Source organism: Nicotiana sylvestris, chromosome 7 (assembly GCF_000393655.2).
Source record: "Nicotiana sylvestris chromosome 7, ASM39365v2, whole genome shotgun sequence".
In the NCBI taxonomy this organism is placed as follows: domain Eukaryota; kingdom Viridiplantae; phylum Streptophyta; class Magnoliopsida; order Solanales; family Solanaceae; genus Nicotiana; species Nicotiana sylvestris.
In genome coordinates this window covers 76,848,167-76,864,691 of record NC_091063.1, presented here as the reverse complement: position 1 = coordinate 76,864,691, position 16,525 = coordinate 76,848,167, and the positions used below count along the sequence as shown (strand labels likewise).

General features: G+C 38.9%; 2 long non-coding RNA genes across 3 annotated transcripts; one reads left to right on the top strand and one right to left on the bottom strand.

The window, feature by feature from the left end:
• Window positions 1-4,492: 4,492 nt before the first annotated feature.
• LOC104219735 (uncharacterized) lies at window positions 4,493-7,294 on the top strand. Its single transcript, XR_011400923.1, has 2 exons — window positions 4,493-4,599; window positions 6,026-7,294. It is a non-coding gene; the product is annotated as an uncharacterized lncRNA (long non-coding RNA).
• Window positions 7,295-10,565: 3,271 nt separating this feature from the next.
• LOC138872482 (uncharacterized) lies at window positions 10,566-15,462 on the bottom strand. Of its 2 annotated transcripts, XR_011400869.1 has the most exons (3): window positions 14,490-15,410; window positions 11,855-11,952; window positions 10,566-11,186 (listed from the first exon to the last, which is right to left on the bottom strand). It is a non-coding gene; the product is annotated as an uncharacterized lncRNA (long non-coding RNA). The 2 variants fall into 2 exon arrangements; XR_011400870.1 differs by lacking the exon at window positions 11,855-11,952 and having other exon boundaries at window positions 14,490-15,462.
• Window positions 15,463-16,525: the final 1,063 nt, after the last annotated feature.

Here is a 16,525-nt window from a genome sequence, read left to right as displayed (position 1 = left end):
CGTGAGATGAACCTTGACAGGGTGGCTATCTGACCTATCAATTTTTGCTGGTTAATATTTCTGGTATTCCCTCGATGGCCTTAATCTGATCTGGATTGAACTCGATGCCTCTTTGCGACACCAGAAAATCGAGGAATTTGCCCGAGGTTACGCTGAAGGCACATTTTTTGGGGTTTAGTTTCATGTCGTACTGCCTTAATATGTCGAAGGCTTCCTTCAGATGATCGATGTAGTCTTTTTCCTTTTTGACTTAACCAGCATGTCGTCGATATAGACTTCCATCGTTTTGCCAAGTTGATCTTTGAACATCTTGGTGACCAATCTCTGGTAAGTCACTCCTGCATTCTTTAGTCCGAACGGCATAACCCTGTAGCAGTATGTTCCCTGGTGAGTGATGAAAGTTGTTTTCTCCTGGTCTTCTTCCTCCATGAGGATCTGGTTGTAACCCGAGTAGGCATCTAAGAAGCTTAGCAACTCGTGCCCTGTTGTTGCATTGATGAGCTGGTCGATATGTGGCAATGGAAATGAGTCTTTTGGGCATGCCTTGTTTAGGTCTGTGAAATCCACATACATCCGCCACTTTCCATTTTACTTCTTTACCATGACCACATTAGCGACCCACTGGGGATATTTTGACTATCGGACGGAGCCATTTGCGAGTAGCTTATCGACTTCTTCGCTGACGGCTTCGTTGATTGCAGCATTGAACTTCCTCCTTATTTGTCGCACTGACAGGTAAAGGGGGTCAACATTCAGTTTATGCGTGGCTATGTCTTTCGGGATGCCTGGCATATCTGCATGGGAGAAGGCAAACAGATCGGCACTATCAGTTAAGAATTTATGAAACTTACCTGGTTACAAGAGATTGTGCCCGATATAAGCCTTTTTTATGTTGTCGTTGTCGTGTAGTAGGACGGGATCGAGATCTTCTATTGTCAACTCGGATGCTTCCACGATGTCAGTGTCCTTGATAACGTCTGTCTGTGCGTCAAGTTTGGTTCCCGACATCACTGATTGCTATGCTTCTACACTTGCTCCTTTTAATTGTTGGGTGTGTGCGCAATCCTGGGCGATGCATTGTTCGCCCCGGATGTTGAATACCCCCCATGGAGTAGGAAACTTTATTATTTGATAGAGACTTGACGGGACTGCTCACATGACGTGTATCCACGGGCGCCTTATGATAGCGTTGTAGGTTGTATCTTGGTCCATGACGTGAAACGTCGTTTCTAGGGTGACTCCTCCGGCTAGGACGGGTAGCACTATCTCTACAGAAGTTCGCTCAACTGCATTATTAAAATGTGTTAGTGTTATGCAATGCGGTATTATTTTATCTTTGAGTCTCATCTGTATGAGGACTTGAGGATGGATAATACACGCGCTGCTTCTGTCATCTACCTTTATTCTTTTTACATCAGTATCTGCTATACGTAAAGTGATAATAAGAGCATCGTAGTAAGGGAAAGACAAACCGTCAGTATCTGATTTATCGAAGACGATACTATCTTCGAGGTCATCATACCGTTCATGAGTGATCGACCGTTTAAGTTTATGTGTGTTGGTAAACTTTACATGGTTGATTGTTGTATCATCGCCTCCGCCGATGATTATCTATATAGTGCGAGCGGGAGAGGGTAATTTTGGAGGTCCCTGGGGTTGTTCGCGTTCGCAGGCAAAATTAGCCAGTCCTCGATCGCTCAGCAATTCTTTCAGGTGTCCCTGATTTAGCATTCTCACTACCTCCTGCCGCAGCTCTATGCAATCTTCGATTTTATGACCCCTTTCCTGGTGTAATTCAAAGAGAGCATTCAACTTTCGAGTGCTTGGGTCAGACTTCATCTTTTGAGGCCATTGTACCTTCGTACCGAGTTTCTCTAATGCGTACACTATTTCTGAAGGAGAGACGCAAAAATTGTAAGCAGATAAGAGCGGGGGCATGCCTTTGTCGTGTCGGTGTGGTGCTGCAAGTCGAGAAGGAGCATCCGTGTGCCGTGGGGGAGGTGGGATAGATATCCTGATGTAGGGCTGATGCCTTTCTTGGCCGAGACGGGGTCCCAACTGAACCCTTCGACTGTCGTTGCGATGATCTTTCCTTGCTTCAGCTTGAACTAACGTCAACCGTTGGATCGGACCGTTGAGGTCGTCCTCATCAGCGTAGTAGGCGTTGTGGATTTCTTCCCAAATGGTTGGAGGGTATTTCATGAGCTTGCTTAACAATTTTCTGGTCGCTCCCGACCCATTCCTAATTAACCTGTTCTGGAAGGCCGCTACCACCATTCCCTCTGACACGTTTGGCAAGCTCATTCTCACCTTGTTAAACCGAGCTAAGAAGTCCTTGAGTCCCTCGCTATGCATCTGTCTGATGGCAAATATGTCATTTACCCTAGCTTCCGTCTTTTGGCTCATGCATGAGAGGTGACAAACTTATCTGCCATTTCTTCGAATGTTGCTATTGAACGTGTCGGTAGTTGTGAGTACCAGGTTAGGGCTCCCCCTGTTAGGGTTTTGTCGAATTTTTTCAGTAACACCGATGGTACCTGTTTTTTCGAAAATTGTTACCTTTTACGGCTGTGACGTAATAGATGATATGATCTTCTGGGTCGATAGTACCATCATATATCTTCAGGTACGAATGGCGTGGGGGGAGGGATGCTTCCTCATTGTATGATTGCTCGATGAATCGACCAACGTCCCGTTTTGGTAACAACTTTAGGGCACCTGGTATTTTGTCAACCCTTTCTTGGTGCTCCTTCATCTGGTCACGGAGTGCCTTATTCTCATTTTCTATTTCCTCCATTTTCTTTAGAATGGCTGCGAGCGTGTCATCACCTGCACCAACAGTATTGTGAGTGTTACCTGTGCGGGGGACGTCTTGTTCGTCAGCGATCACCGTGACATCTACGTGTGCAATGTCTCTTTCATCCCTTTCCAGTAGTCTTCTTACTGCCGGTGGTGCCTCTCTTGTTGCAAACGTGGAGGCTTCCTTCTCGCGCGAAGCAGTTACACTTTCGTGCGGGGGAGGTGAAGTGTCTCCCCTGGGTGTGATGTTTGATGTCACGTATTCGTTATCTTCCATGCTGTCTTCGTTGATGGTGTTTAAGATATTGGTTGTGACATCTGCTATTGCTTTTAGCCTTGCATCTCCTTTTCCTGCCATTGTTAGTTTGTGCAAAGCTAGGAAGAGGTGACTATCCCTTTATATGATTTAGATGAAACTGAAATTAAACTAAAGATGTCCCCAGAGACGGCGCCAAATTGTTTGACCAAAAGATATCAAAACATTTTTAATTAAAATAACTAATGATAATGATGAGGTCAATCTCAGTCAAGCACAATAAAATCTAGATCAAATGATGGAAGGAGTAAGCAAGATGAACGATGTAATAAGCATATTCAAATCAAATAAATGCTCATAAATGTGAAAACTTAAATGCATAACAGAATCTTAACAGACGCAATCGGTGTAGGAGGGAACAAGTATGAGATGATTGGGGAATCTTAGGATCTTCTCAGATGAACAAGACTGCTTTTGCATTTACTCTCACATGATTATTTTACAAAGTGTTCTTTTGTCCCTTTTTTCTCCCCCCTCTTCTGTACTCACCCTTCCTATTTATAAGGGACAATCTCCCAAAAAACCCTAAAAAGTACAACATAGAGAATATTCGAAAAGCATATTCTTACTGTCTCCCACTAAAATTACACTGTCGTGGACGTTATGCATTGACTGACCGCCCTCAGTTGTTACATTTCACCACGACGACCATCAGACGGTGCATCATGATAACCTCGTTCCTCGTTCTACTCGGTAATAATCGTGATTGCCAAATTTGGACCCATACAAATATAACAAGCTTACATTAATTCGCTCATTTCAATCACAGTGCATCATTAATCAAATACCAAATATGTGACAGCATTTATTATAATACGGCTTACAGTTGGAAGAACATAATTGTTTATTTATATATGCTAATTCGGCATGATTAGTACCCTTTTATCCTTCTTTTTGCAAGCCAAACTATTATTATTATTAGTCAAAGATTATTCATTAAAGAAGCAGGAAAACAGACAAAATATGCACAGCTAATGCGATTCGGTCTCATTTCTTTCCTTATTAGCTCCTTACTTAAGACAAAACAATCCGACTAAGTAAAATTTTGTATTTATTAGTAGATGAATTTTGTATAACAGTATTCTAAAACTTAAGTGTCGTAAGAGTTGGACGATAATAATAAATTTGAACTAAATAAAAGTATTTACCAGTGAAATATTCCCTTTGTTCCAATTTGTATAATATTTTTATTTTATTTTATGTCGTTCCAAAATATTTGACGTCATTCTATTTTAATTTATTAAACGATTCACGGATTAACCTTTAATAGGATGCTCTCTTTATTTTCAACAACTATTTTAAATTTTCTTATATACGTTAATATGGAAAAATTTATTTAGAGATTGATGCATCATTTTTGGCGCAAGATACCTTTCTCGAGAATTTCTGCAGTCAAACCTCGCCCTAAAACAGAGGGGATTTGCTCATCTTAATTTGGTACAATAACACCTTTTTTCAGAATTCCAATTGCCGCTCTTTTTAAGGTAAATTTCTAATCATTAGCTTATTTTTTAACCTTCTAATCGAAATCCTTATCGTTGTTGTAGATTTCATGTTATCTCATTGAGCTTCAATCCAGAATACTGTACTCACTCAGCTTAGAATTTAGATCTATCTGTTCTATTGACTTCCCAAAGCTTCAATCTTTCCACTTTTAGGATTTATGAGTCTTATTAACCGTGTCAACTGTCAAGTTGATTCATAGATTGAAACTTGGAGGACTCTTTTAATGTTTAGTATCTAATTATAAGGACGTAATGTAACCCAATTCCTAAACTTAAGAGTCCATTCAAGATTAAAACTCTCCCAATTTTACTGTTTCTTTACCTTCTTGATAATTTGTTAAGTGTGAATCTCGCCTACATACCACAGTCGTAAAAAAAAGGGAGAATGACACAAATAGGATCATTTGGTGCCACCGTTTAAATTTTGATTCCGGTAAGAGAAGTCTTGGGAAAATAATCTCCAGTCATAAATTTGAAGCACGCTGGTAAGAAATTCTTAGGAAAGTCTTATGGTGATATGTCAAAATATTGCTATAATTTGCAAGTTATAGTGATCGTCACAAAATTCTTACGGTTGCCATATTTTTGTGCAATTAGCCACAAAATTATGACCGATAACCAGATTTTTTCGCATTGTGGCTGAAAGTTCTAGTGCTTCAAAATTCTGACACGGGGTTATTTTCCCTACACTTTCGTCAAAATATTAATTGTGGTTACAAAAAAGTCCATCTACAGTCATTTCCAGTAAAAAATGGTTTGTCAGGAGAAAAAAGATTAGGCTTCTATTTTTATATTAATGATGATGATAGTGTTGAGGCTAGCTCGCATGCACCTCGATTATTCCACTTGACACTTGCTACCTCCCACCAACACAAGTATCGGGTAACTTTAACCACTAAAGCTTCTATTGTACTATAGTAATCTGTTTTCTCTCTGTGATATCGGGTTTGAATTTGATTAGGTAACGTGTTGGATGTTTCATCTCTTAGACATATCTAGGCTGTACTTATGAGATAATTCCATTTCCAATCTAAGCATCAGTATAACTAGTTAATCGTGTACAGTTTTCTCGTGGCTGTATACCCCTTAACAAACAATCTGTTATGACTTCCTTTGACTTTTGATCTTGTTATAACCTGACAGAGTATTTATTTACCGGAATATGCAGGCAGTGAGCTTTATGTTTCGTTATTTTGCAGTTTCTTAAGTTATCTTGCTTTTCTTGGGATGACTTTTTGTTATTAATTCTAGCTTCCTTGTTTATGATAATGATCTTTCTGTTTTTACATGTTTGTTCCTGATAAATTTAGGATATTGGAATTTGTCTAGAGAAAATATATTCTCTCATTCTGCTCGTAGCTCTTTTGCTATGCTTTTCCTTAGTCGTCTTTACTCTTGTATTTAGATACAGAAATTCATCACAACCATGATGTTATGAAGAGATAGACAGACTTTTTATGAGCTTATCCTGAGGCAGTTGGGTATATCCAAGTACCGTCTAGAGCAATCTCAGAATACCGGAAAGAGTTATGGTTCAGACGTTAGAGTCCATGCGGGGTGGTGGAGGTTCTATTAAAGTGGGAACAACTGGTACGATCAGTGCCCTCATGTCAAGAGAATTAGATTCAAAAACATCTGCTTCTCCAACACCTGTATCACATAGGTATAGGTCTCCTTCTGTTTGTTCATTCGCTGCTGGTGATGCGACCAGTCCTAAAAGAATGAAGCCAAGAACATCAATTGATGAAGTTAGCAGCAGTTGGGCATCTGAAGACAATAAAAATAGCCCTGAGATAATCAAGAAGGCAAAGCACTATAATTGTAAAACTCCTCAAAGGCCAATACTAGAAGCAGACAATTCTTCAGTAGATGGAACTCCTATTAGGCAGAAAACTGACAGAAAGGGACCGACCTTGGTGGAAATTGTGGACATAAAATGTGGCAGTGCGGAAAAAACATGGGCAACCCCTGTGAAGAGTCGCCTGAAGAAGCTTGGTTTCTCAAAGCTTTCTGAGAAACCAGCTTAGGTATGTAGCCTTTAGATTCCTATAAGTGAATCCAGAAATTGCTAGTGGGCGATTATATCCGCAACTTCTACCGCAGAAAACACACTGGTTATGAGCTTATTGCTCCCTTTCTTTTTCTTTTTGGGTTTTGTGGTCAATGAACCAAGCTTTTCTTTGGCGTAACTGCTAGCTGGAGGCACATCTGCAGGTTGCCAAGGTTTGCTAGAGATATCTGATATCTTGATGGCCTATTTCCAGCTTACTGAGGTACTCGATCTCTTGCAAGATGAGGGATCCGATTGTGCCTTTGCTCCATATTTCCGCTGGGCAATTTTTCATTTCCATCTTTTGTGCAACAGAGAAGCCTAAGACATTACATTTATTCTAGATCTTAGCTTGGTAGGAGGCAAGGTGATGACTCTGAGCCTGAAGTTGAAGAGAGGTCAGTAGGAGCTTGGATCCTGTTCTGATTCTTGTATTGCTCATTTTGGTTATGCCTAATTCATAGTTCTTTCATGTAACTTCTTTATTAATGAAGTGGAAACTTAGGTGATGGAAGATTGGGTGGCACTGGCAATCACTCTATTCATGTGTTTGTAGTAAAAAAACAATAAAGATGCTCAACTCTCGTGCCAGCTTCTAACTACTTGTGCATTCAGTTAAGCTCATTTCAACCAAGAATTGGTGATGATATTTTGTTTTTATTCCCTTAATCCCCCCCCCCCCCCCTCCTTTTTGGGATAAAAAACTGTATGTTGTTGAGCTTTGGTTCAGGAATCAAAGCTGCCAAAATGGTTTTTTAGTTAACGTCGGCTGTTACTTCTTTGATATTGGAGAAATTGGTCCACTCTAATTGTACAATCTTCAAAGAAATTTGATTTTGGGTTGATACTTGGTGGTTTCTTGTTTTTATTACCGTGATCATTTGAACTATTAATGAAGTCTTCACTAGAATCCCCTTTAAGCCGATACTTGAATGAAACTACATCTTGTGAAATCAAATATTTGAATATTTGATGATACATTTTGTACCTTCCTAAAAAATTGATCCTTGTTTACCAATCATACATTGTCTAATCAAAATCCAATTCTCTCTCAATATGTTCTTTGAAAATCTGATTCGGCTAGATTCTGAACGCAGAAAATCTTCCATTAGCAGACGATTGTGTTTTTCACGTATTTCAAATTATATTGAGATTTAACAAGAAGTAGGCAATCATAAACTGCGACAGCCGAGTAAGGTTCTATATTGACGAATCCTCCGCCGCCAACAAGCATTGAACTCATTTGAGAGTCTCGCTCCAAATGTGTGAGTGCTCTTCCATTACATCCCACCAACCTCTCCCAAAAGAATAAAAAGAAGTGCATATCTCTTCTTATCTAAGAAATACTTGAGATCTCTATCTTCAGTTAGCTATTTAAATGAATAAAACAAATTTAGCTAAAACTCTTTTGTTTAATTTTGAATCCCGAGTCTAAATTTTCCCTCCAGAATTTATTGTTTGATATTAATGGACTAAATAAAAGAAGAAATGAAAAATGAAAAAGGCGATATGGACAAAAAAAGGTGGATAGGAAGCTCGACTGATTTACACAATATCAGAGCCAGGTTTCGATCCTGGGACCTGTGGGTTATGGGCCCACCACGCTTCCGCTGCGCCACTCTGATTATTGACACTTCAAATGCTTCATTTCCTTATAGATATAGCTAAGGATGGTGCCCCAATAAGTATTTATCTTGTCTATTATATTTGTTATTATATTATAGGTAGTAAATAATATGCTTTATTTTGCCTTTGGCATTTTCTTTTCATCTATCAATTACATTTCCCTAACTGTAAAAATCAGACAACTCCAACCTTTAAATAACAAAAAGTCAAAGGAAACTAGAGACCATCTATTTGCAGAATGTGAATATACGAAAGCAGTGATGCATAAGCTAATGAGCTGGACACAAAATCAAAGCATAGTAGCAGATAGCTGGGAGCAACATGTGCAGGAGGTGATCAAACGAGCTAAAGGCAAGTCAAAGGATACCCCAACTATTCAAGATGTTATATTTAGAATTAGTACATTATATATGGATAGAAAGAAACAGAAGGATTTTTGAGAAGACAAGTATAGGATGGGAGAGGATAGCCAAAGAGATCGCATTTGTTGTGTGCGAGCTCCTCCTAGAATAGCAGATATAGTTCAGAGACAGTTTTTAAAATAGGAAGCTAAGAAGAGAAAGAGTATACTATAAATATGATAGTTAGCTAGTGTTAGATAACTATGGTACCTTGTATAGTTTGTAATATTGGTGATTAATAAAAAGTTAGTTACTAAGAAAAAGCAAAAAAAAAAAAAAAAAAAAAAGGTCTCCCACTCGGAGAATATCAAAAGAAAAAACACGTATTCTGTGTCGTACACTTAGGCCTTGTTTGTCCATAAAACTATTTTTTTAAATTTTTTTCAAAAATATATTTGTTCATGAAATTTTATAAGTTTTGAAAAAAATTCGAAAATGAATGTTTCACAAAAATAAAATTAAAATAACTTTTTTCCTCACTCATAAAACTACAAAAAATATTCAAGTGAAATACATGTCCAAACCTACTTTTAAATTTCAAATACTATTTTTCAATTTAACTCCAAATATTACTTTTTTTCAAATATTATATCCAAACACCTACTTAATTCTTAAGCACTATTTTGTAGTAACTAGGTATGTTGCAGAATTATGAACGCTTCCTCCTAAATAACTTTCACATTGGAGAGGAAGTATTTATTGTCTCAAATCATCTACTATAATCCTCTTTCAATATGTATGAAATTTCAGAACATGACTACTAAAACTAATAGTCGTAACGTTGAATTACTATGGTGATAATAATTTAGTCTAGCTCATAAACTTTCCATAACATTATTACTAGCAGGTTAAAAACTTCAACTCAATTTGCCAAAAAGGGACTGTATACAATCAAAATCGGGTTTTGCCCTTTGTGAGAGACTGATCAAGGATGGAGTTCGATAAGTCAGGATCGGCACCGATTTACGACGGGCCATAACACGGGGATAAATTGCTAAGCTCATGACTCGATGGCCAATCAAGATCGAGACCAGCCATGACCGAGATTGAAGCATGAAAGAGATTGAGACCAACCAAGATCGAGATTGAAGCAAGAAAGAGATCGACTGAGATCGAAGGAAGACTTTTAAGTCGGAGAACGGAAAGCCGAGATATCCGTGATAGGGCAAGGATCGTGGCGAAAATCTCGGCACGCATCAAGTTAGGATCGGTCCTTTAGCCAATCATGAGATTTCCTTCCATAGTTAGAATTGTACTATAAGTAGAATTCATCTATTATATAAAGGGGGTTCTAATCATTTTGTAATCATCATATATTCATGCATAACCAAGCAATATATTACATTTTTATCTCTTGAGAGCTCTGTTGTTCAGTCCATACTTTCCATAGCTTACTCAGTTGGTTCGAGGGCGATTAGCTCGAGGGCCACAGTTGTTCATCACATTGATTTGCTTTGTTTTACTGTTAATTCCTAATATTAATTCTCGTATTTATCAGTTTGTGCCAAGTGAAATCACATATTCTTAAAACCTGTTATCCAATTTCAAGGGTAAACAATTTGACGCCCACCGTGGTGCTAAGGATAATAATGATTGCCTGGTACAATTTTTATAACACACACTATTTTCCGTTTGTTCTGTTGGTGATAACCTAATTTCAAAAAAGAGATAGAGATGAAGTGACTAAATTTGAAACTTTGAAGTGTTATGTCCGAAATGTTCTATTAAGGTATTTGGTTTGTTGAAAACAAGACTAGACTTGGGTCTTGGGCTGTAAAGAAGAATTGGGCTCTATTTCATATTGGGCCTATATTCATTGGTTTCAAATATTGAAGCAGCTGAAGGCCTGCCTTTCTAGATAATTAGGATACAGCTGTAATGTACTATTCTACTATAAAGAATATAATTAGTTATAGCATAGTCAATAGTATAATGCCACTTGGCTTTTCTGTTTTACCTTAGATTCCTATTTTTGTATATATACATCAAACACTGATCATTCAATACACAGAAAGAAAATTTTCATACGTTGCTTTCTTCTTCAATTCTACATGGTAAAATCTATCACATAATCTTCATCATTTTCCTTTCTTCATTCACTCAGCAATGGGTTCTATTGAAACCCCTGATAATTCTTCTTCCGCTACGCGAGTTACTGCACCTGCAGCTTCTCTCACAGCAGGAATTGTTGACTCAGCTCACCCCTATTACCTTCATCCCTTAGATTATCCAGGATGAACTTGGTTTCTTCAGTCTTTGATGGCAAAGGCTATGGAGGTTGGAGGAGAGCTGTTGTGATTGTTCTCTCTACTAAGAACAAACTAGGGTTCATTGATGGATCCCTAGTTGTCCCTGAGGCAGATTCCGGACTGCAAAAAGCTTGGGCTCGTAGCAATGATATGGTCCTATCTTGGCTGTTGAAATCCTTGTCAAAAGAAATAGCTGAAAGCGTACTCTATTCTCAGAGTGCAAAAGACTTGTGGAGTGACCTGGAGGACAGGTTTGATCAGACAAATGGAGCAAAGCTGTTTCAATTGCAAAAGGAACTTAGTGATGTGGTGCAAGGGAACACAAGTGTGTCTACTTACTTCACTAAGATGAAAAACCTTTGGGATGAACTTGATGCACTTAATACATTCTCTGCTTGTGTGTGATTGTGAGTGTGGTGCTAAGGCTAAGTCACACAAAGCACATCAAGATGAAAGACTTCTCCAACTCCTAATGGGTCTAAATGACACTTTTATTGGGTAAGGAGCAACATACTCCTATCTTCCCCTTTACCATCTATAGGATAAGCTTATTCTCTAGTCATTCAAGATGAAAAACAAAGAGAAATTCATGCTACACCAGCTTATCGTAGGGATTCAGCTTCTTTTAATGTTAACAATCAGGCAGCAAACTTCAAAAGGTTTAAGGACAACAAAGGACACGAGGGTTTTACCAACACAAAGAAGGCTACTGGTATCTGTGCTTATTGTAAAAAGCCAGGTCATACCATTGATCAATGTTACAGAATTCATGGCTTCCCAACTGATTTCAAGTTCACAAATCAGAGAAATTTTCAAGGAAAAGGACAGGTGCAAGCAAACAATGTTTTCAACTCAAATGAAGAGGTTATGCAAACAGGAAATGCACTAGAAAATGTTCAGTCACTTACCCAAGAGAATGTGACAGAGTTGCTACAGCTTCTTCAACAAATGAAAATGGGACAGCAGAGTGCAAGTATTTCTGAGCCTTCGGCCAATGTCAACTGTGCTGGTATAACAAATTTTTTTGATTCTTATGCTTATTTCATTCAAATTAACAGAAATTCATGGATTTTAGACAGTGGAGCAACAGAGAATATGTGTTTTAATAGAGAATTCTTTATTAACTATAAAGCCTTGCCTAAACCTCTCATTGTTAAACTTCCAAATTCCTATAGAGTTAAGGTGACTCACTCTGGTTCAGTTTCTTTATTTCCTAATATGGTTTTACAAAATGTTTTGTATATACCAACTTTCAAATATAATCTGTTATCTGTCCATAAGTTGTGCAGGCAACTCCAGAAATTTGTCTTATTCACTCCTTATTCTTGTTTTCTTCTGCAAGGCCTTCACTGGAGAGCCCTATGGAGATTGGTAAAGAAGAGGGAAGGTTTTACATTCTCAGATCTAGCCATTCAGCAGCTGCTTCTAAGAGTCTATCTAAGTCTAGCAGTTTTTCAGTTTCAAAAAGGAATACACATTCCAATGTTGTTTTTAATTCCTGTTTTGTTTTTTCTGATCCTAATGTAAAGAAAAGTTATGGCACTACAGACTAGGCCATTTACCATTGAGAAATATGAAAAGGATTTCATCAGATTGTGTTTCATTTTGTTCCAATTTTTCTAGTCCCTGTGCTATTTGTCCTATGGCAAGACAGTCTAAGCTCCCATTCCCCACAAGTTCTATATCAACCAAGAATGCTTTTAAAATGATACATGTGGATACCTGAGGACCTTATAACACCCCTACTTATGATAGTTTCAACTATTTCCTCACAATTGTGGATGACTTTACCAGAGGTACTTGGACTTATTTATTAAGTACCAAATCTAATGCTTTCACAGTTCTAAAATCCTACTTAGCCATGGTAGAAAGGCAATTTCACACCAAAGTTCAAGTGGTTAGAACAGATAATGCTTTTGAGTTAGGGAGTGATAAAATACAATCAGAATTTTTTCTTTCCCAAGGAATTCTACACCAAACCACTTGTGTGCATACTCCACAATAAAATGGAGTTGTGGAGAGAAAACATAAGCATTTGTTAGAAACTTCTAGGGCTTTGTTATACCAATCACACTTACCTATTGCATATTGGGGGGATTGTTTACTCACTGCTACATATTTAATTAATAGGTTTCCTTCAAGGATCCTGCACTCTAAAACACCTTATGAGGTGCTCTTCAAAACTACCCCAAACTACTCAATGCTAAGGTGCTTTGGTTGCTTATGTTTTGCCTCTACCCCTTCACATAATAGAACAAAGTTTGCTCCTAGGGCTGTTGCTTGTGTCTTCCTAGGCTATCCACATGGAAAGAAAGGTTATAAACTGCTCAGTCTCAAATCAATGAGAACTTTCATCTCAATGGATGTTGTGTTTCACGAGGAATGTTTTCCCTTTGCCTCCATCAACTCTAATTCTTCTTTTGAACCTTCTTTGCCTACTGCTAAGTCCCACCCTTTTTATGTCCCTCCTCTAGAGTCTTCACCCATTCCTTCCTCTTCAAATGATTCCAGTACACCACTCACCTCACCAGATTCTACTCTTCCTAATGTCTCACCTACTTCATCTCTTACCTCTATCACACCTATTTCCCCTCACTATACCTCAAGCTACTCACCTCTCTCACATAGTCCCGCCCCTTTATTTCCTTTCCCTGGAACTCAACCTATCTTAGACAATCTTATCAAAAAGTCTTCCAGGCCACATATCACTCCTGCCTACCTCAAGGATTACATTTGCAATGCCCTCCAGCTCACAAATGTGAGCAGATCCTGTTTCCTCACTCCTGTAACAACTCCTTCTGTTTCCTTCAGTAGTCTTTCTTCTACTAACCAACATATGCCCAACTCTGTCTAATCTACATGAACCTGTTAGTTTTACACAGGCAGCTCATCATCCAGGGTGGCAGGAAGCTATGGCAAAAGAGATTGAGGCCCTTGAGCTAAACAAGACATGGGATGTGGTGGAATTACCACCAGGAAAGAAGGTTTTACCTTGTAAATGGGTATATAAAGTAAAACAGCACTCTGATGGTTATGTGGAGAGATTGAAAGCTAGATTAGTGATGAGGGGTGATGTTCAAAGAGAAGGCATCGATTTTAATGAAACATATTCCCCTGTGGTTTATATGACCACAATAAGGTGCATATTAGCTACAGTTGTTAAAAAGGGATGGGGTCTCTATCAATTGGACGTCAATAATGCTTTTCTTCATGGAGACTTAAATGAAGAAGTCTACATGAAATTTCCAGTAGGTATCACACCTCCTTCTCCTATTCATGTATGCAAACTAAAGAAATCCCTCTATGGACTTCGACAGGCATCTCGTCAATGCTATGCCAAACTTACTACAGCCCTAAGTTTTAAAGGTTTCACTCACTCTCTAAACGACTAGTCATTATTCTTCAAGAAGACAGGTTCCTCTATCTCTATAGTCACAATCTATGTAGATGATATTCTATTAACTGGAAATGATGATACAGAACTACATGCATTAAAGGAATTTCTCCATCAAGAATTCAGAATTAAGGATCTTGGATTCTTACATTTTTTTCTTGGCATGGAGGTCATTCGAGAACCTCAAGGATTGATTCTTTCACAGCGGAAATTCACCCTCGATTTGTTGCACGATTTGAATCCTTGCATTTATCTCCTGCCTCCTCACCTCTTGACTCTTCCATCAAATTGTTTGCCAAAACAGGGGAGCCTGTAAAAGACCCAACCATATATCGCCATCTTCTGGGTAAGCTTAACTACCTTACCCACACCAGACCCGACCTCTCCTTCACCGTCCAACATCTTAGTCAGTACATGCAAGACCCTCGCCAACCACATCTTGATGCTGCTCATAGAGTCCTCCGTTATCTTTTAAAAGATCCTAGTCTTGGTCTTTTTATGTCTGCCTCACCTTCATTTCAGCTTCTTGCCTTTTGTGACTCCGATTGGGGGACCTGCCCTAAATCCCGTCGCTCAGTCAGTGGTTTTTATATCTCCTTGGGTTCTTCTCCAATTTCTTGGAAATCAAAGAAGCAAACCTCTATATCTCTTAGTTCAGCAGAGGCAGAATACCGTTCCATGCATCGCGTTGTGGCTGAACTTACTTGGTTGGTTCGCCTCTTTGAAAATTTGTCCATCCCAATCTCTTTACCTGTTCCTCTTCATTCCGATAGTCAAGCCGCACTTCATATCGCCAAAAACCCCGTGTTCCATGAGCAAACCAAGCATGTGGAAATCGATTGTCACTTTGTGCGACAACAATTTCTTGCTGGTCTTATCTCTCTTTCCTTTATCCGATCTGATGCTCAGCTTGCCGATCTATTCACCAAACCTCTCACAGGTCCTACTCATTGGAATCTTTTGGGCAAGTTGGGGGTTCGTACCTCCCCCTCCAACTTGGGGGGGGGGTGGTGTTGGTGATAACCTAATTTCAGAGAAGAGATAGAGATGAAGTGACTAAGTTTGAGACTTTGAAGTGTTATGTTCGAAATGTTCTATTAAGGCATTTGGTTTGTTGAAAACAAGACTAGACTTGGGTCTTGTGCTGTAAAGAAGAATTGGGCTCTATTTTCATATTAGGCCTATATTCATTGGTTTCAAATATTGAAGCAGTTGAAGGCCTGCCTTTCTAGATAATTAGGATACACCTGTATTGTACTATTCTACTGTAAAGAATATAATTAGTTATAGCATAGTCAATAGTATAATGCCACTTGGCTTTTTTGTTTTACCTTAGATTCCAATTTTTTGTATATATACATCAAACACTGTACATCAGATCATTCAATACACAGAAAGAAAATTTTCATACGTTGCTTTCTTCTTCGATTCCAGGATCAACATGTTAAACTCTCAGGTAGCACCCAAACACAGAGACAATGGCCTTGGTCTTCATGGCGAGAACGACAACGTAGTCGCCTCAGGAAATGGAGTACCTCCGGTCAACCCTGATGGAGTCCCACCCGTGGACCCAATCGATGTCAGCTCCCATATTGCCATTAATGGGAATTTGGCCATCAATCCTGAAAATAACGTCCGCAGAGATGTTCGAATAGCCGATCAGAATGTACAGGGCGGTGAAGAAGGAGAGATTAGCCTTCAAATGATATTCGAAATGTTGCAGACTCAACAAGTTGCAATACTGCAACTCCAAAATCAGAACCATGCACCAAGCAGGATCGAGCTCGATCATCACAAGAAATTATCCATAGAGCCGAATCGGTGTTGTCACACCTCCTTTTTCGCCCGCGCCCCCGCTAAGGGGCGTAAAGGGAGTTTTTCCAATTAAAGGACAATCGAAACGGGATTTTATTTAAATATTCAGAGTCGCCACTTGGGAGATTTGTGGTGTCACAAGTCACCGGTTGAATCCCGAATCGAGGAAAAGAATGACTCTGTTTAAAAGTCTGCGCACCAGAAATCCGGATAAGGAATTTTGTTAACCCGGGAGAAGGTGTTAGGCATTCCCGAGTTCCGTGGTTCTAGCATGGTCGCCCAACTGTCATATTCGGCTTGATTATCTGATTTTATACAATTATAACCTATGTGCAAATTTTAACTGTTTACCACTTTTGTTATTATTTAT